Source organism: Pinus tabuliformis, chromosome 5_2 (assembly GCF_031772625.1).
Source record: "Pinus tabuliformis cultivar Carrire ecotype Pingquan chromosome 5_2, CPIR1, whole genome shotgun sequence".
Classification (NCBI taxonomy): domain Eukaryota; kingdom Viridiplantae; phylum Streptophyta; class Pinopsida; order Pinales; family Pinaceae; genus Pinus; species Pinus tabuliformis.
This window is the reverse complement of record NC_142306.1, coordinates 123382084-123401169: the sequence shown is the minus strand read 5'-3', so window position 1 is coordinate 123401169 and position 19086 is coordinate 123382084. Positions and strand designations below refer to the sequence as shown.

The 19086-nt window shown below is 38.0% G+C and overlaps 3 pseudogenes; all 3 read left to right on the top strand.

Moving 5' to 3' along the window:
* Positions 1 to 456: 456 nt before the first annotated feature.
* LOC149157811 (putative purine permease 11 pseudogene) lies at positions 457 to 1636 on the top strand (annotated as a pseudogene).
* A 12613-nt stretch (positions 1637 to 14249) lies between these two features.
* On the top strand, positions 14250 to 15740 carry LOC149157810 (putative purine permease 11 pseudogene; annotated as a pseudogene).
* Positions 15741 to 16267: 527 nt separating this feature from the next.
* Positions 16268 to 17510, top strand: LOC149157809 (putative purine permease 11 pseudogene; annotated as a pseudogene).
* Positions 17511 to 19086: the final 1576 nt, after the last annotated feature.

Genomic DNA, 19086 nt, shown 5'->3' with positions numbered 1-19086 from the left:
CCTTGGAAACATTGTTGCCACAATTTTCTTTCTTACTTACATCTGTGTCCTAAGCCTCTATTCACATTCATTATCTGTTGCTGGACTAGTCTATGTAATTTTTTTTGGATTTGTTTTTGTACAATAGGGAGTTTAGAGAGGGGATTCCACTTCTTGGATCACACTTTCTCCAAGCATGTGTTTTTCCTGTTGATAAACAACAACAAAAATATATTGCTCCATATCGATCACGTTACAAATCCTATTTCATAGTCCCCACTCAACTTGTCCAATCTTGTGTTTTTCCAAATTGTTTCACATACTATTTTACATGATCTTAAAATTAAACCATTATTACTATAGTATTGCCTTCATCCAAATTGTTTCACATACTATTTTACATAATAACATCAAAATGCATTGGTATTACAAGTTTCTTTGTTATTGATATTGATGCACACTGGTAATTCATTCCTAATGGGTGATATTCAGATGGGTGGTATTCCAGAAATCCACAATAGAGTACAAGAGGGTATGTCTATTAAATATTTCCGATTAATTTTATATTTGATTGAACTGTCTATCTGCAAGCAGTTGTCATATAATTTGACTGACCTTGAGAGATTGAAACTTCATGCCCTAGTTTGGTCAGGGATGTAGTGCCAGGAAGAGGACCCAATAGAAAGATGTTTGCAGGAAAAAGGAAGACCCATTGGGTACTTGTAATATTCATCATTTCGTCAATGATTGTAGATCAAGCTACTGCTATGCTTCTTAACAACTGTTACTTTGATGATGGTGGTAACAGTAGATGGATATCAACTCTGGTTTGCAATCAACATGATGTCCTATTCTTTTCATACCTCTGGTACTTTATCAAGGAAAACAAGCCTCTAAGATTACCCCGCTCACACCCAAATTGGTGCTAATTTATGTTGGTTTGGGCTTGCTTGTAGCTAGAGACAATCTGATTTACTCATGGGTTATCTCTTATATGCCTGTTTCGACCTGTTCTCTTCTCTATTCAAGTCAAATGGCCTTCAATGATGTATTTTCATTCATACTGAACAGGCAGAAAATTACTCCATACATCCTGAATACTCTGGTTTTGCTGACGTACATAGTAGGATTCATTTGTACTATTGCAGCTTCTGCCCACTATGGGCTGCTTATTCCATTGATGCAGCTTGTATTCAATAAGGTTATAAAGAAGGAGACCTTTGTAGTGGTTCTGGAGATGCAATTTTTCACATTGATAGTTGCTAGTGTGGTATTCATAGTTGGATTCTTTGTTAGTGGGGAGTTCAGAGATATGAAAAAGGAGGCTGAGAGTTTCACAACAGGGAAAGTTTCCTACTATATGACATTGATATGGTCTGCAATAGGATGGCAGGTTTCTTCGGTTGGTGGAGTGGGTTTGATCTTTTTGGTTTCTTCCTTGTTCTCAAATGTGATTAGCACTCTGGCCCTCCCTATTGTGCCCATATTATCATCGACTTTCTTCCATGACAGAATGGAAGCTCTGAAAAATATTTCGATGCTGTTAAGTACATGGGGATTTGTTTCTTATATATATGGTGGGTGCTTGGATTCAAAGCCTTCTACAAGTGTGCTGACCATGATATATGTTCGAGCTGAAAGCTCATCACATCCTTAATTATGTTCATAGACGTATTTATATAGTAAAGAGAGAGTCAAATTAAGTTACTCTCCCTTTATAAATGGAGATTTGTGATCATTTTGTTTTATTAAAAAGTTTTTTTAGCTATGTAGCTGACTTCCAACCCTAAATTTGAATCCTTGGAAACATTGTTGCCACAATTTTCTTTCTTACTTACATCTGTGTCCTAAGCCTCTATTCACATTCATCATCTATTGTTGGACTAGTCTATGTAATTTTTTTGGATTTGTTTTTGCACCATAGGGAGTTTAGAGAGGTGGTTCCACTTCTTGGATCACACTTTCTCCAAGCATGTGTTTTTCCTGTTGATAAACAACAACACAAATGTATTGCTCCCTGTCGATCACGTTACAGTTCCTATTTCACAGTCACCACTCAACTTGCCCAATCTTGTGTTTTTCCAAATTGTTTCACATACTATTTTACATGATCTTAAAATTAAACCATTATTACTATAGTTTTTCCTTCATCCAAATTGTTTCACATACTATTTTACATGATCTTAAAATTAAACCATTATTACTATAGTTTTGCCTTCATCCAAATTGTTTCACATACTATTTTACATAATAACATCACAATGCATTGGTATTACAAGTTTCCTTCTTATTGAATAAAGGAAAAAAATCGCTACAGTGATAGTGATGAAATTCCTTTGTTTCTTTTTCATGAGATCTAATCTACTTGCTTCATTTTATCATAGCTTTAAGAATTAGTCTTCCCAAATTGTGTTTCCACTTTCCTAGCCCCTCCACAATCCCTATTTACAAATCTGGAGGCTGGGCTATGGATCATTGGACCACACTGACAACACTAATTACGAGTTATATTTTGTGAATGTACTTGATAACTTTGGTTCATCTGACATTTTTACATAATATTTAAGTCTCAAGAAGAAGAGAAGGATGCAGGTCGTCAAAGTTTCAATAGCGAAATGAAACAACTACCATTTTTCTGTATTAATTTCATAGAGAAATTTCACTTCGAAAACATTAAATTTCCAAAAACTTCCACATGAATGCCTGTTATCACCCCAAGAAACTCACCTAGGTTGTATATCAGTGATGCTCAGTAACATTATAAATTCAACAATTATGTTGGATAAAATTATGGATAAATGAAGATATGCTGCACATTTAAGCCAGATAACCACTCCTACTATGATTATCCCCAGACATGGGTGAAGACCCCCAAACTACAAGGCTTTTAACTACCAACTACTCACAGTTTAAGGTAAAGGTGATGATGGAGAAAACTAATTGCACCAGCAGATGCACAGGACCCTGTGATGGCCAGCTGCAATCATTTAGAAGATCTGTAAAACTATTGTTTAATACACAGACAGGATAACAACTACTGCTATTAAAACAATAGCAATCTGCAAGAAATGTCAATGAACCACTAAATTATAACACAGAGGTGGGATGACAGCCCCTCTAGTGCTAAACATTTACAGCACATCGAATAAATGCAAGCAGGCACAGCCTGGAACAAGAAAGAGAAGTGGAAAGTGAGCAAGTGACAACAAAAGAAGCTTGTATTAGTTGGAAATCAAGACCAGAAGCTGCAGGTCTCATAGTATTTACAGTCTCTAGAAGTTAAAGGCTACAACAAACTATCATTCATCAAACACTCATCCATCTGATTACATCTGCGTTCTTAGTATATATGGTGTTACAATACAAAATATCTTTGCTAAACAATGCGTGGAGGAGCCCATAAATGGCCACCAACCACATTTACACTTAGAAATGGGCCTCTAATACAAATCCGACTGTGTTTTAAATGGATTTGACCTTCTCTGGCGCTCTGAGGTCCTCCCTGGGCAGGTGGAGTGAAATACGGGTGAAACCCATAACCATTGAATGCTCTGACTTGATCGGCGGTGTCCTGCTTCCTCGTTGGCCATACTGTTGATTAAATGCAGTCGCCGGACAATAAAATGGCTCAATCATGACTATTTTGCTTATAAACAGTGAAAACACTGCCAAACTGAGTATTCCCCCCATTACTGTTTCAATTTGGACTTTAAAGGTTCAGGCATGGTTCAATCATCTATCGGGTCCGCCTTTCAAGCCGTAATACATATCTTAACTGGCCAATCCTCTGTTTCTTTATATTCGAAAATACACATAAAACTGCTGCAAAATCATGAAAAATGGCTTTGGCGGACTTGAACAATATATATATTTTACTTCCGAACCCTTTCGGATCCGAGACCAGGCTTCCTTTGAAAGCGCCGATGCAATACGCCGATGCGATATCGGCGATCGCTCATCGCAAAATATAAAAGCCCAGACCTCTTTGTAAGTCCTCCATTGTGACTCGCCGATGCAATATCGGCGATTGCTCATCGACGATGTCTTGTGCCCCGTCCCTTGGTGAAGCGCTGATGCCATATCCGCCGATGAGATCTGGACCGTTGATCGGCCAGATCGAATGACTGTGGTTCATTTAGACCTTTAAGCCTGTAATTCGGGTTTTTTGCATGGTTTTGGAGTGTCTTTGCCTCTCGATAGCGTATTTTTGCTTTCCTAAGGGCTTTCCTCTTGCAACTATTTCGATCGGTGGAAGGCCTTTAACCAAAACCTAGAGATTTCAACAGCATGCATGGATCCTTTTGCATGATTTTAAGTGTATTTACAGCCTTTGAGAGTGTTTTGAATCCATTTTTGATCCTTTTGCATAGCAGAGCTAACACTGGCTCCTTCTGGGGATGAGATCCTCCCTGTGAGGTCTCAAGAACCTGTAGATCAATGCCTTTCCAGCAACAAACAAATTAGCCAAAATTCCTAGTGTTCCATTGGGCATGGAGTCTACTATAGCTACACTAAAAACTGATAAAAGCACAATATTTATAGCTTTAAGGCCAAAGACCTTAAATCACATAGTTTTTCAAAAACCGCCCATTAACTGGACCATCAAAAACTGGTTCTTCTTCCATACTTTTCAGTATGAAGGTATTGTTCCCTTGAATCTGTGAAATGATGAAAGGGCCTGTCTAGAGAGCATCAAATTTCCCATGATTGCCTTTCTTTTCTTTAAATGCATCCCATTTTAGAACCAAATCCCCAACCTGCAAATTATTTCTTTTTGCCTTCTTGTCAAAGACTTCCTTGATCTTTTTCTGATGTGCTGTATCTTTTTCAATCAACTGCTCTCTGATCTGATACAATTCTGTTAAATCAATGATTTTATTGGCCATATCATCTTCTTCATTCTGCACTGTTTGGTGCAACTTTGCCACAGGGAGGGTAAGTTGAATTGGAAAAACAGCATCGGTACCATATACTATCTTGAAAGGAGAGCAGCCTGTAGATCTCTTGATGGTCACTCTGTCTGCCCAAAGCGCATACTTGAGCTTGGCATCCCAATTCTTCTTATTTTCCTCTAACAACTTCTTAATTATCCTGATCAGACTTTTATTAGAGGATTCTGCTAGACCATTCCCTTGGGGGTAATAGGAGGTGGAATGAACAAGTTTAATGCCCATTGAATCACACATTTCCACCAACTCTTTTGCCCTGAAGGTTGCTGCATTATCCGTTATAAGCTGAAGTGGGCAACCAAATTTGCTGAAAATGTTTTCTGATAAGAATTTCATGACCGCATTATGATCAACCTTCCTTGTTGGGATTGCTTCAATCCATTTTGTAAAATAATCAGTGGCAACTAATATCCACCTGTGCTGTCCACTGGAGTGTGGGTTGATTTCACCAATGAAATCCAAGCTCCACTGCTGAAAAGGTCCTTTTGCAATTATTGGCTTTAGGGGCAGGGATTTGAACTACTGCTTACCTTCAAATCTTTGGCACTTGTCACAAGATTTAACAAAATAAACTGCATCAGAAAATAAAGAGGGCCAATAGTACCCAGCTCTGAGAATCTTATGGGCTGTAGTTCTCCAATAATGATGTCCTCCACACATGCTGTCATGGAATTGCTACATAACCTCTATTGATTGTTCCTTGTCCATGTATCTTAAAAGCACTCCAGATGGATCCCTCCAGTAGAGCAAGCTATCATTGATGCAATATTTCGTTGCCTTGAGCTTTAAGGTTCTTGCTTGACTTTGAGAAAATTCTGAAGGGACTACTAGCTTTAGAAGGAAATTAATTATTGCAGCATACCAGCTACATGAAGCTAGGTTCTCGGCCACTGACTGTTCTCTCTGCGATTCAGCTGTTTCATGCTTTTCTATTTGACCATTTTCTGCTATAGTGAACAAGAAATCAATGTCCAAAGACCTGCAATTTTCTTCAGCCAACAATTTAGCAAGCCCCTGACCTCTTACCAGCTTGGTGGGCTTCAGCTCTATGTTGAATTCTATCATTTTTGCAATCCATTTTGCTCTTTTTCCATCAGCATCAGGCTGCGTTAAGACATCCTTTATGGCAGCAGAAGGCATGTATGCAACTATCTTGGAATGCAAGATGTATACTCGGAAGGTTTTCAAAGATTTGATAAGAGTGTATGCCTGCTTTTCAATGATATGATACCTTAGTTCAGCGTCCCTCAGATTCTTGCTGAAAAGGCCACTGGATGCTCTTGACCTGCTTTATCTTGCTGCAATAGAACAGCTGCAATGGTATCCTTAGAGGCGAATGAAAATAGGTGAAACTCTTTGCTATAGTCAGGGCTTATTAAAGTAGGAGCTTCCATAATAGCCTTCTTAATGGAATCAAAAGATTTTCTGGCTGCATCAGTCCACTTTACCTCTGCTCCCTTTTTCAACATGGAGGTTATGTGCTTGACTAACTCTGCAAAATTAGGAATGAACCTCCTTACAAAGTTAATTTTGCCAAGAAATGACTGTATATATTTCTTTGATCTTGGAAGAGTCAAATCCTGAATTGCTTTAACTCTTTCTGGGTCAATTTGAACACCTGCAGCAGATAATACATGTCCCAACAGTTTGCCTTCTTCCAAAGCAAATTGGGATTTTTTGGGATTGACTGAAATTCCAAACCTTCTGCACTTCAAAAACACTCTTTTTAAATGCTGTAAATGATTATGATGGCTGCTGGAATAAACAGTTATGTCATCAAGGTAGATTAACGCAAATTTATCCTTCTCCCCCACAAAAGCTATATCCATAGCTCGCTGAAAGGTGGCTCCAGCATTCATCAGCCCAAATGGCATTTTGGCATACATGAACATGCCCCAAGGCGTGGTAAATGCAGTCTTCTCTTGATCATCTGGGTGCACAACGATTTGATTAAAGCCTGAAAATCCATCTATAAAAGACATTACTTTGGCACCTGAGACTTGTTGCAACAAATGCTCCATTTTTGGCGGAGGATAATTATCCTTTTTGGAACATTTATTTAGATTCCTGTAATCAACACACAGTCTGATTTCTCCACTCTTCTTCCCCACAACAACCAGATTGGCCACCCATTTAGAATATCTGAGAGGCACTATAATCTTAGCAGCCAACAACTTTTTAATTTCTTTCTCAACCAGAGGAAGGAGCATAGGATTCATTGGTCTCAGCTTATGTTTGAAAGGAATAGTGTCTTTCTCAAGTGGAATTTTATGCTGAATTATATTCTTGTCATATGTTTTCAGATCACTGTACTCCCAAGCGAACACATCAACAAATTGCCTCATTAACTTGCAGTATTCGACATTCTGATCAGCAGATAGATTAGTGGACAGATTTATGAATTTGGGCTGACCTGGACTTCCTATATCATGCTTACAAATTGCAGATTGATCTTCTTTTTGGGCAGCTTTGTAAGGCACATCATTGTGATCAAACAATCTCTCAAGAGGAATTAGACCCTTAGGGATATGGTTACTAGGAAGCTGGACTATGCTATTCTTGCCAATCTTATTTCTAAGTTGGGACCTGGGATCTTCTAACAAAGCATCATTATTTTGGTCAATTTGCATTTTAGAGAACTCATCAATGACTTGAAGGAACCTATTTAACTCATCATCATCATCAAAAACCTTCCAATGGTGGACATTATTAGGCAAGGAGGGTCTATACTTCATTTGTACCTCATAAACTAGTTTGGGAGGCGATGGAGGGATGAACAAACTAGCTAAAACAACAAGGGAGTCGGCAAGCTGATTTTGGGCTCTAGGAATGTACGAAATGCAAAAAAATTGAAATAACTCTTTGACTCTCCATACCTCATCTCTGTAAGCTCTCAGCCTTGGATGCTTTGCTTGGAATGTTTTATTTACTTGCTGGATTATCAGATTAGCATCTCCAAACACCTTCAGATTTTTTATTCCTCTATCTTTGGCTGCATGAAGGCCCAACAACAATGCTTCATATTCTGCTATGTTGTTTGTCACCTGAAAAACCAGCTTTAGAGACAATTGAACTGTTTCTTGTTGTGGAGATACTAGCACCACCCCTGCTCCTGCAGTCTCCTTGGTACATGCTCCATCAAAGAACATCTCCCAAATTCGACCTCCTGTATCATGCTCAGCCTGAGCTATTGGTTTCCTGATCTGCAATGCAGCCTTCTGAGACTCTTCTATTTGGAGAATGCAAGCTCCAAAATCAGTGTCCACTGCATAAATGGGATGGTTTGTAGGATTCTTTTCATCACTAATGATATATGCCAGTTGTGCTTCTCTATATAACCTCCTTCTTTCTCCTCCAAACACTGGAACAATTGCATAAGATAGATCATTCTGCATTGTCCCACCTAGTCTCTTAATCCACCCTCTGGACAACAACATACCAAAATTCGGAGGAACATCGGCCACCACTATATCCATCATCATACTTTTCATGGGCAGCTGGGTTAAGGTAATGGCCAGATCCTTAATTAATCCAAGGCATTTTACCTTCCTTGAATAAAAAGAGAACAAATCATGATAAGGTCTGGTGATATCAAGGCCCAACTCTCCCATGACAGTTTTAGGCATTAGATTGTGGCTGGCCCCTGTGTCTAGCAGGCAATTGTGGAGGATTTTATCATGGATAGTTAATGGAACATAGAAAGATGGAGAACTATTATCAACAGGTTCAATCATGGGGCTAAGCACAATAGCAGGCTTGTCATCTTGCAAATTGACAGAGTCAATGGAGGTTTGTTTAGATTCTAGTTCAAGGGCCTCAAGGATGGGTTTTCTAAATAATTCACTCTTCACCAACTCAGCCAGAGGCATGGATATTTTCAATTTCTGAACTTCTGACTCAAAACTAAAAGAAGAGAATACTTTATCAGCAGTTTTTACCTCTTGAACTGGAGCTTTGAGGGTGACAGGATCAGCTGCTGGTCTTCTTTGCCTGCTATTCTGTGGCGCTGTTTGAGCAGCTGCTTCTTGTGCAACATTTTATTTGACATTCTTTGCATTGGATCTTAGATTATATTTTTGCTGCTGCTCACTAGATTGCAGAACAGCACCACTGTCCCACCTCTGACTGTTTTGCTCTTGCAGCAATGAATCTTCATAATCGGCCAATGTTAAAAATGCAACGTTGCCTTTATCTTCCAAGCAGTGAATTTCATCCTCATCTTCTTCAAATTTTTCCCCCTCCATGACTACATTTTGAAAGGGAGCTTTAACTTTATGATCTTCTTTTATTTCTTCGCTCCTTTGCATAATTTGTAACTACTCATTTGCTTTCCTGAATAGGTTTGGATTTCTTGGAGAAAATGTGTTTTGCTGCCTTGTTTTCCCTGAAGTCTGCTCAACATTTAGCTTAGAAATTTCAGCAACCAATGACTCTATCATCTTAGTCATTTTTTCTAAATTAGGCTCTGAGGTTGAAGCATGGAAAGAAGAAGCCTCCCCTCTCAGCTTTCTTCTATCAATTTGACTTTTTAACTTCTCTGCTGCCATAATATTGGATTCTACCTCCAGGGCTACTTCTTGCATATCACCCAAAGTAGCACATCGTCTTTCTCTCAACAATAAGCAGAAATCAGGATCAAAAGCATTGGCATATGTGAGTTTGGCGGTGGTGGGAGTAGGCTTTACCTCAGCTGGTATTTTACTATACATTTTATTAAATCTTTTATTGAAGTCAGGCAAAGACTCACCCTTTTCTCTTTTCAAGTTTCCAAACTCTGTATGATAATACAACAAGTCCTTCTTATCTCCCCATTGCTTAAAAGATGCATCATCCAATGCTTCAATATCTGTTATAGATCTTTGGGGTAATTCTCTAAACCACTTCCTAGCCTCTCCATCAAGGCTCTGGACAAAAACTCTCATCCATACATCATTCTCATTGATATCTAAATTATCAGCATAACTGTAAAAGGCTTTAAAATGTTCTTCTGCTGTCACTCCCTCTGTTCCAGTAAATTTAGGCATATATTTTTGATATTCTCCCACAGGCATAGGATTTAGAGGCATAGGCAATACCAAAGGTTCATATCTAGCAGCAACAATCCTCTCAATCCTAGTAGGTGCTTGCTGTCCTGCCATGTTTGGAATATGTGGAAGAATACTAGCAGATGGAGCAGTATGAAATAATGCGATGGAAGGTAGAGATATTGGGATGTTTTGGACAGTATGGGAAGCTTTCTTTGGACTGAGATTCAAAGGGGAACAAACTGCACAAGGGGCTGAACTAATCTCTGAAGGAATTTCTTTATTAACAGTGCTGGGCTCTAAGACTTCAAGCTGTAATTCTTCAGCTATGAATTCATCTTTCAGAGATAAATCAGAGTTTTTAGGCTTACCTGATCCTGATGCCCCTTTCTGTGATGATTTCTTCGATTTAACAATTTTCTCAGGGTCATGCAACGGTTCAGCTGGAGATTTCTGCGGATTTCTTCTAGTATGCCTCACAAACTGAGCCAGAACTTCAAAGTGGAGTCGCCAAAGGATGGTCTTCCACCAATGGAGTCGCCAGACAGAAGATTACAACCAATACTGTGTTCAAACCTTGTCTGTCATCAAAGCTTGAAACTATGTCGTTCTCCCAGGGAAGCTTGAGCTCCGATTCTCCTCTCCCCGGCAACGACGCCAATTAATGTTATCACCCCAAGAAACTCACCTAGGTTGTATATCAGTGATGCTCAGGAACATTATAAATTCAACAATTATGTTGGATAAAATGATGGATAAATGAAGATATGCTGCACATTTAAGCCAGATAACCACTCCTACTATGATTATCCCCAGACATGGGTGAAGACCCCCAAACTACAAGGATTTTAACTACCAACTACTCACAGTTTAAGGTAAAGGTGACGATGGAGAAAACTAATTGCACCAGCAGATGCACAGGACCCTGTGATGGCCAGCTGCAATCAATTAGAAGATCTGTAAAACTATTGTTTAATACACAGACAGGATGACGACTCCCTGCTATTAAAACAATAGCAATTTGCAAGCAATGTCAATGAACCACTAAATTATAACACAGAGGTGGGATGACAGCCCCTCTAATGCTAAACATTTACAGCACATTGAATAAATGCAAGCAGGCACAGCCTGGAACAAGAAAGAGAAGTGGAAAGTGAGCAAGTGACAGCAAAAGAAGCTTGTATTAGTTGGAAATCAAGACCAGAAGCTGCAGGTCTCATAGTATTTACAGTCTCCAGAAGTTAAAGGCTACAACAAACTATCATTCATCAAACACTCATCCATCCGATTACATCTGCGTTCTTAGTATATATGGTGTTACAATACAAAATATCTCTGCTAAACAATGCGTGGAGGAGCCCATAAATGGCCACCAACCACATTTACACTTAGAAATGGGCCTCTAATACAAATCCGACTGTGTTTTAAATGGATTTGACCTTCTCTGGCACTCTGAGGTCCTCCCTGGGCAGGTGGAGTGAAATACGGGTGAAACCCATAACCATTGAATGCTCTGACTTGATCGGCGGTGTCCTGCTTCCTCGTTGGCCATACTGTTGATTAAATGCAGTCACCGGACAATAAAATGGCTCAATCATGTCTGTTTTGCTTATAAACAGTGAAAACGCTGCCAAACTGAGTATTCCCGCCCATTACTGCTTCAATTTGGACTTTAAAGGTTCAGGCATGTTTCAATCATCTATCGGGTCCGCCTTTCAGGTCGCAATACATATCTTAACCGGCCAATCCTCTGTTTCTTTATATTTGAAAATACACATAAAACTGCTGCAAAATCATGAAAAATGGATTTGGCGGACTTGAACAATATATATATTTTACTTCCGAACCCTTTCGGATCCGAGACCAGGCTACCTTTGAAAGCGCCGATGCGATACGCCGATGTGATATCGGCGATCGTTCATCGCAAAATATAAAAGCCCAGACCTCTTTGTAAGTCCTCCATTGCGACTCGTTGATGCAATATCGGCGATCGCTCAGTATAGACTCGCTTCCTCGATAGCTCGATCTAACCTACTATCTATCAGGCAGGTCTAGGCTCAGCAGCTTTCTGGTTGGTATATCAGATCTAGGCTCAGCAACAGTTACTTATATATATCGCTTCAAGTATTAATGAAATAAGGTAGGTAAGGTCGGCGTTCTTAATATATCGCTCAAGGCTGTGCTACACCTCAAGCTTGCCCGAGCGATAAATAAAGAAGAGAGTGCTTTTTAGGATAACGACAACGCGCAAGCAGTACCTTCGATAGGATTGATCGAAGCGGCTTTGACCCTTCAGTTAGGTATGGTATAAAGCTTCGCTTATAGGCGGCACAAATGAATTGATTCATTCACATATCAGGCTGGATCGGAATGGGTTCTCCCCCATGCACTGCTTGAACCTGCTGAACGCCTTTGGGGCGGGGGGCTTGGCACCTGCGATCGGTTAAAAGCCCGATGCTCCGTATTTTTTGTTGTACATATTCCAGTAGTACAAAGCTCAAAAGTTAATTATAACGACTGTTCCAATAGCAAAATATGTTCAATTAAACAGTGGCAGTTAACAATGAACATCCCACATACCAGGCATAACTGTAAAAACTCTCTTGGAAGTAAATGCATGAGATGTGACCTAGGATCATATGAGTACACCAAGCTCAAACAACCCGCCTGTTATAATTACAAGCCATTAAAAATTCAGATTTGCTATCGTATGAGAAGAGTGATTCTTAGAAGAAAACAATTAAAATGATAAACCAATCCAAGATCTGATTCAAATGAGAAATTGTTGTTTACAAGTGAGAATCAGATTACAATGAAAATAAGTGCATGAAATGAAGCACCATCATGGGAAGTAGAAATTATAAAAGAAAATAGGAAAAAATTTAGAATAAAGCACTTTGAGTTTCTGGCTTTAAGGTCACAAATGATCAATTGATTTTCCCGTGGGACTACCCCTGCTTTGATTTGGCTTAAACAAAATGTCTGAGACACAGGGCATACACAAGCTTCGTTGTTGTGTTATTTTGTGATCATAGCTTCGTCATAAAATGTACACCAAGCTCAAACAACCTGCCTGTTGTAATTACAAGCCATTAAAAATTCATATTTTCTATCGTATGAGAAGAGTGATTCTTAGACGAAAACAATTAAAATGATAAACCAATCCAAGATCTGATTCAAATGAGAAATTGTTGTTTGCAAGTGAGAATTAGATTATAATGAAAATAAGTGCATGAAATGAAGCACCATCATGGGAAGTAAGAAATTATAAAAGAAAATAGGAAAAAATTCATAATAAAGCACTTTGAGTCTCTGGCTTTAAGGTCACAAATGATCAATTGATTTTCCAGTGGGACTGCCCCTGATTTGATTTGGGTTAAACAAAATGTCTGAGACACAGGGCATAAACAAGCTTCGTTTTTGTGTTTTTCTGTGATCATAGCTTCGCCATAAAATCTTGGAGGACTCCCAATTTTGAAGATTAGTCATGTTGGCCAATCTAGATGAAGTTTCCTCAGTCATTGCCAAATCCAGAGCAACCAACCCTTTGGAGTCCATACTTGAAGACTGATCCATGTGCCCATACAATAAAATATAATTTGTATCATCAGGAAATATACCATGAGATTTGCCATAACTTTCATTATTGTCCAGTTTTTCGTTTCTGGAGGCAAGATGAGCAGAAGCTTCATCTCTTTTCGTTGTCTGAAAGCGACAGGGGACCATTTGTTGGCATGAAATGCTCCACCTGTCCTAATCACCTATATGGGTTGTTTTAAAATTTTATTTTTTGTGTTGTGATTCCAGTGAAATAGTGCTATTTAGAATGAAATAAGAGCTCTTTCCACTCATGATTTCTCACTGACTTAGTTTGTTTGTTTGTTTTTTTTTTTTTTTTTTTGATACATAAATACACACCGAATGTGTATCAATTTTCAGTCATTTATATCAATAAAATTACGATTATTTTTTTCCATTACAAAAAAATGCTAACTAAAATTCAATTAAAATATGTTTTCTCCCGAAATATATATATAAAAGAGAAAGAATGAATCCTTTTAATTAACTCAAAAATGATTTTACAATAGATTTTGATTTTAAGAATTGTACCACGACATTGACATTTCATTTTGGACTGTTATGGTCAGCGTAGATAAGATCAATACGATAAAAATATGACTCCACTCAACAAATTGTTGACTTGAATTACTAAATTTAAACAAGGAACATCGAACCTTGAAAAATTATTGCAGAGTGAGAATGATGAAACTCAAATCCCCTTAGAAAGATAAGGAAAATGTGGCCTTGCTCTGGCAAAGTATATTCAACAGAGCAGGATCTTAGCAGGATCTTCTATGGACTAAACAATCCGTGCACAATTCAAAGTCAAGAACAAGCAATGAGTTGCATATGGGCGGCCATTGACATTCTCACAACTCCACTGTTGGTTCTATCCTTCAGTGAATACCACGTGCTTACTTTAATAACCAATTTTCAGAACTTGAATTCAGATTGATCTTGATGCACACTGGTAATTCATTCATAATGGGTGATATTCAAATGGGTGGTACTCCATAAAGCCACAACAGAGTACAAGAGGGTATGCCTATTAAATATTTCTGATTAATTTTATATTTGATTGAACTGTCTATCTGCAAGCAGTTGTCATATAATTTGACTGACCTTGAGATAATGAAACTTCAAGCCCTGGTTTGGTCAGGGATGTAGTGCCAGGGAGAGGCCCCAATAGAAATATGTTTGCAGGAAAAAGGATGACCCATTGGGTGCTTGTAATATTCATCATTTCGTCAATGATTGTAGGTCAAGCTACTACTATGATTCTTAACAGGTATTACTTTGATGATGGTGGTAACAGCAGATGGATTTCAACTCTGGTGCAATCGACATGATGTCTTATTCTTTTCATACCTCTGGTACTTTATCAAGGAAAACAAGCCTCTAAGATTACCCCATTCACACCCAAATTGGTGCTAATTTATGTTGGTTTGGGCTTGCTTCTAGCTGGAGACAATCTGCTTTACTCATGGGGTATCTCTTATATGCCTGTTTCGACCTATTCTCTTCTCTGTTCAAGTCAACTGGCCTTCAATGCTGTATTTGCATTCATATTGAACAGGCAGAAAATTACTCCATATATCCTGAATTCTCTGGTTTTGTTGACTTTGGGTGCAATTCTGCTTGCGGTTCATTCAGATGGTGACAGGCCTAAGGGAGTGAATACTGCCAAGTACATAGTAGGATTCATTTGTACTATTGCAGCTTCTGCCATCTATGGGCTGCTTCTTCCATTGATGCAGCTTGTATTCAATAGGGTTATAAAGAAGGAGACCTTTGCAGTGGTTCTGGAGATGCAAATTTTCACATCCATAGTTGCTAGTGTGGTATGCATAGTTGGATTGTTTGTTAGTGGGGAGTTCAAAGATATGAAAAAGGAGGCTGAGAGTTTCACAACATGGAAATTTTCCTACTATATGAAATTTATATGTCTACAATAGGATGGTAGGTTTCTTCGGTTGTTGGAGTGAGTTTGATCTTTTTGGTTTCTTCCTTGTTCTCAAGTGTGATTAGCACTCTGGCCCTCCCTATTGTGCCCATATTATCAGGGGCTTTCTTCCATGACAGAATGGAAGCTCTGAAAAATATTTCGATGCTGTTAAGTACACGGGGATTTGTTTCTTATATATATGGTGAGTACTTGGATTCAAAGCCTTCTACAAGTGTGCTGACCAAGATATATGTTAGAGCTGAAAGCTCATCACATCCTTAATTATGTTCATAGACGCGTTTATATAGTAAAGAGAGAGTAAAATTAAGTTACTCTCCCTTTATAAATGGAGATTTGTGATGATTTTGTGTTATTAAAAAGTTTTTTTAGCCATGTAGCGAACTTCCAACCCTAAATTTGAATCCTTGGAAACATTGTTGCCACAATTTTCTTTCTTACTTACATCTGTGTCCTAAGGCTCTATTCATATTCACCATCTATTGCTAGACTAGTCTATGTAATTTTTTTTGGATTTGTTTTTGCACCATAGGGAGTTTAGAGAGGGGGTTCCACTTCTTGGATCACACTTTCTCCAAGCATGTGTTTTTCCTGTTGATAAACAACAACAAAAATTTATTGCTCCTTGTCGATCACGTTACAGTTCCTATTTCACAGTCCCCACTCAACTTGCCCAATCTTGTGTTTTTCCAAATTGTTTCACATACTATTTTACATAATAACATCACAATGCATTGGTATTACAAGTTTCTTTGTTATTGATCTTGATGCACACTGGTAATTCATTCCTAATGGGTGATATTCAGATGGGTGGTATTCCAGAAAGCCACAATAGAGTACAAGAGGGTATGTCTATTAATATTTCCGATTTATTTTGTATTTGATTGAACTGTCTATCTGCAAGCAGTTGTCATATAATTTGACTGACCTTGAGAGATTGAAACTTCAAGCCCTGTTTTGGTCAAGGATGTAGTGCCAGGAAGAGGCCCCAATAGAAAGATGTTTGCAGGAAAAAGGAAGACCCATTGGGTGCTTGTAATATTCATTATTTCGTCAATGATTGTAGGTCAAGCTACTGCTATGCTTCTTAACAGGTATTACTTTGATGATGGTGGTAACAGTAGATGGATATCAACTATGGTGCAATCGACATGATGTCCTATTCTTTTCATACCTCTGGTACTTTATCAAGGAAAACAAGCCTCTAAGATTACCCCGCTCACACCCAAATTGGTGCTAATTTATGTTGGTTTGGGCTTGCTTCTAGCTGGAGACAATTTGCTTTACTCATGGGGTATCTCTTATATGCCTATTTCGACCTATTCTCTTCTCTATTCAAGTCAAATGGCCTCCAATGATGTATTTGCATTCATACTGAATAGGCAAAAAATCACTCCATACATCCTGAATACTCTGGTTTTCTTGACTTTGGGTGCAATTATGCTTGCGGTTCATTCAGATGGTGACAAGCCTAATGGAGTGAATACTACCACGTACATAGTAGGATTCATTTTTACTATTGCAGCTTCTGCCATCTATGGGCTGCTTATTCCATTGATGTAGCTTATATTCAATAGGGTTATAAAGAAGGAGACCTTTGCAGTGGTTCTGGAGATGCAATTTTTCACATCCATAATTGCTAGTGTGGTATGCATAGTTGGATTGTTTGTTAGTGGGGAGTTCTGAGATATGAAAAAGGAGGTTGAGAGTTTCACAACAGGGAAATTTTCCTACTATATGACATTTATATGGTCTGCAATAGGATGGAAAGTTTCTTCAGTTGTTGGAGTGGGTTTGATCTTTTTGGTTTCTTCCTTGTTCTCAAGTGTGATTAGCACTCCGGCCCTCCCTATTGTGCCCATATTATTAGTGGCTTTCTTCCATGACAGAATGGAAGCTCAGAAAAATATTTTGATGCTGTTAAGTACATGGGGATTTGTTTCTTATATATATGGTGGGTACTTGGATTCAAAGCCTTCTACAAGTGTGCTGGCCATGATATATGTTCGAGCTAAAAGCTCATCACATCCTTAATTATGTTCATAGACGTATTCATATAGTAAAGAGAGAGTCAAATTAAGTTACTCTCCCTTTATGATTGGAGATTTGTGATGATTTTGTGTTATTAAAAAGTTTTTTTAGCCATGTAGCTAACTTCCAACCCTAAATTTGAATCCTTGGAAACATTGTTGCCACAATTTTCTTTCTTACTTACATCTGTGTCCTAAGGCTCTATTCACATTCATAATCTATTGTTGGACTAGTCTATGTAATTTTTTTGGATTTGTTTTTGCACCATAGGGAGTTTAGAGAGGGGGTTCCACTTCTTGGATCACACTTTCTCCAAGCATGTGTTTTTCCTGTTGATAAACAACAACACAAATGTATTGCTCCCTGTCGATCACGTTACAGTTCCTATTTCACAGTCGCCACTCAACTTGCCCAATCTTGTGTTTTTCCAAATTGTTTCACATACTATTTTACATGATCTTAAAATTAAACCATTATTACTATAGTTTTGCCTTCATCCAAATTGTTTCACATACTATTTTACATAATAACATCACAATGCATTGGTATTACAAGTTTCCTTCTTATTGAATAAAGGAAAAAAATCGCTACAGTGATACTGATGAAACTCCTTTGTTTCTTTTCCATAAGATCTAATCTGCTTGCTTCATGTTATCATAGCTTTAAGAATTACTCTTCCCAAATTGTGTTTCCACTTTCCTAGCCCCTCCACAATCCCTATTTGAAAATCTAGAGGCTGGGCTATGGATCATTGGACCACACTAACAACACTAATTAAGAGTTATATTTTGTGAATGTACTTGACAACTTTGGCTCATCCGACATTTTTACATAATATTTAAGTCTCAAGAAGAAGAGAAGGATGCAGGTCATCAAAGTTTCAGCAACCAAATGAAACAACTTACCATTTTTTTGTATTAATTTCATAGAGAAATTTCACTTCGAAAACATTAAATTTCCAAAAACTTACAAATGAATGCTCATAGTGTTTCTCACAAAAACATTCAACAAAACCTAAATATATGACAAACTAATATCTTTAATTTTATCCCAAAGGACCTACCATATTGCTTAAATGAAGCTAAAATCAGAAAGGGTATTTTTTGATGTACATATTCCAGCAGTACAAAGCTCAAAAGTTAATTATAACGACTGTTCTAATAGCAAAATATGTTCAGTTAAACAGTGGTAGTTAACATTGAACATCCCACATACCAAGCATAACTGTAAAAACTATCTTGGAAGTAAATGCATGAGATGTGACCTAGGATCACATGAGTACACCAAGCTCAAACAACCCACCTGTTGTAATTACAAGCCATTAAAAATTCATATTTGCTATCATATGAGAAGAGTGATTCTTGGACGAAAACAATTAAAATGATAAACCAATCCAAGATCTGATTCAAATGAGAAATTGTTGTTTACAAGTGAGAATTAGATTACAATGAAAATAAGTGCAGGAAATGAAGCACCATCATGGGAAGTAAGATATTATAAAAGAAAATAGGAAAAAATTCAGAATAAAGCACTTTGAGTCTCTGGCTTTAAGGTCACAAATGATCAATTAATTTTCTCG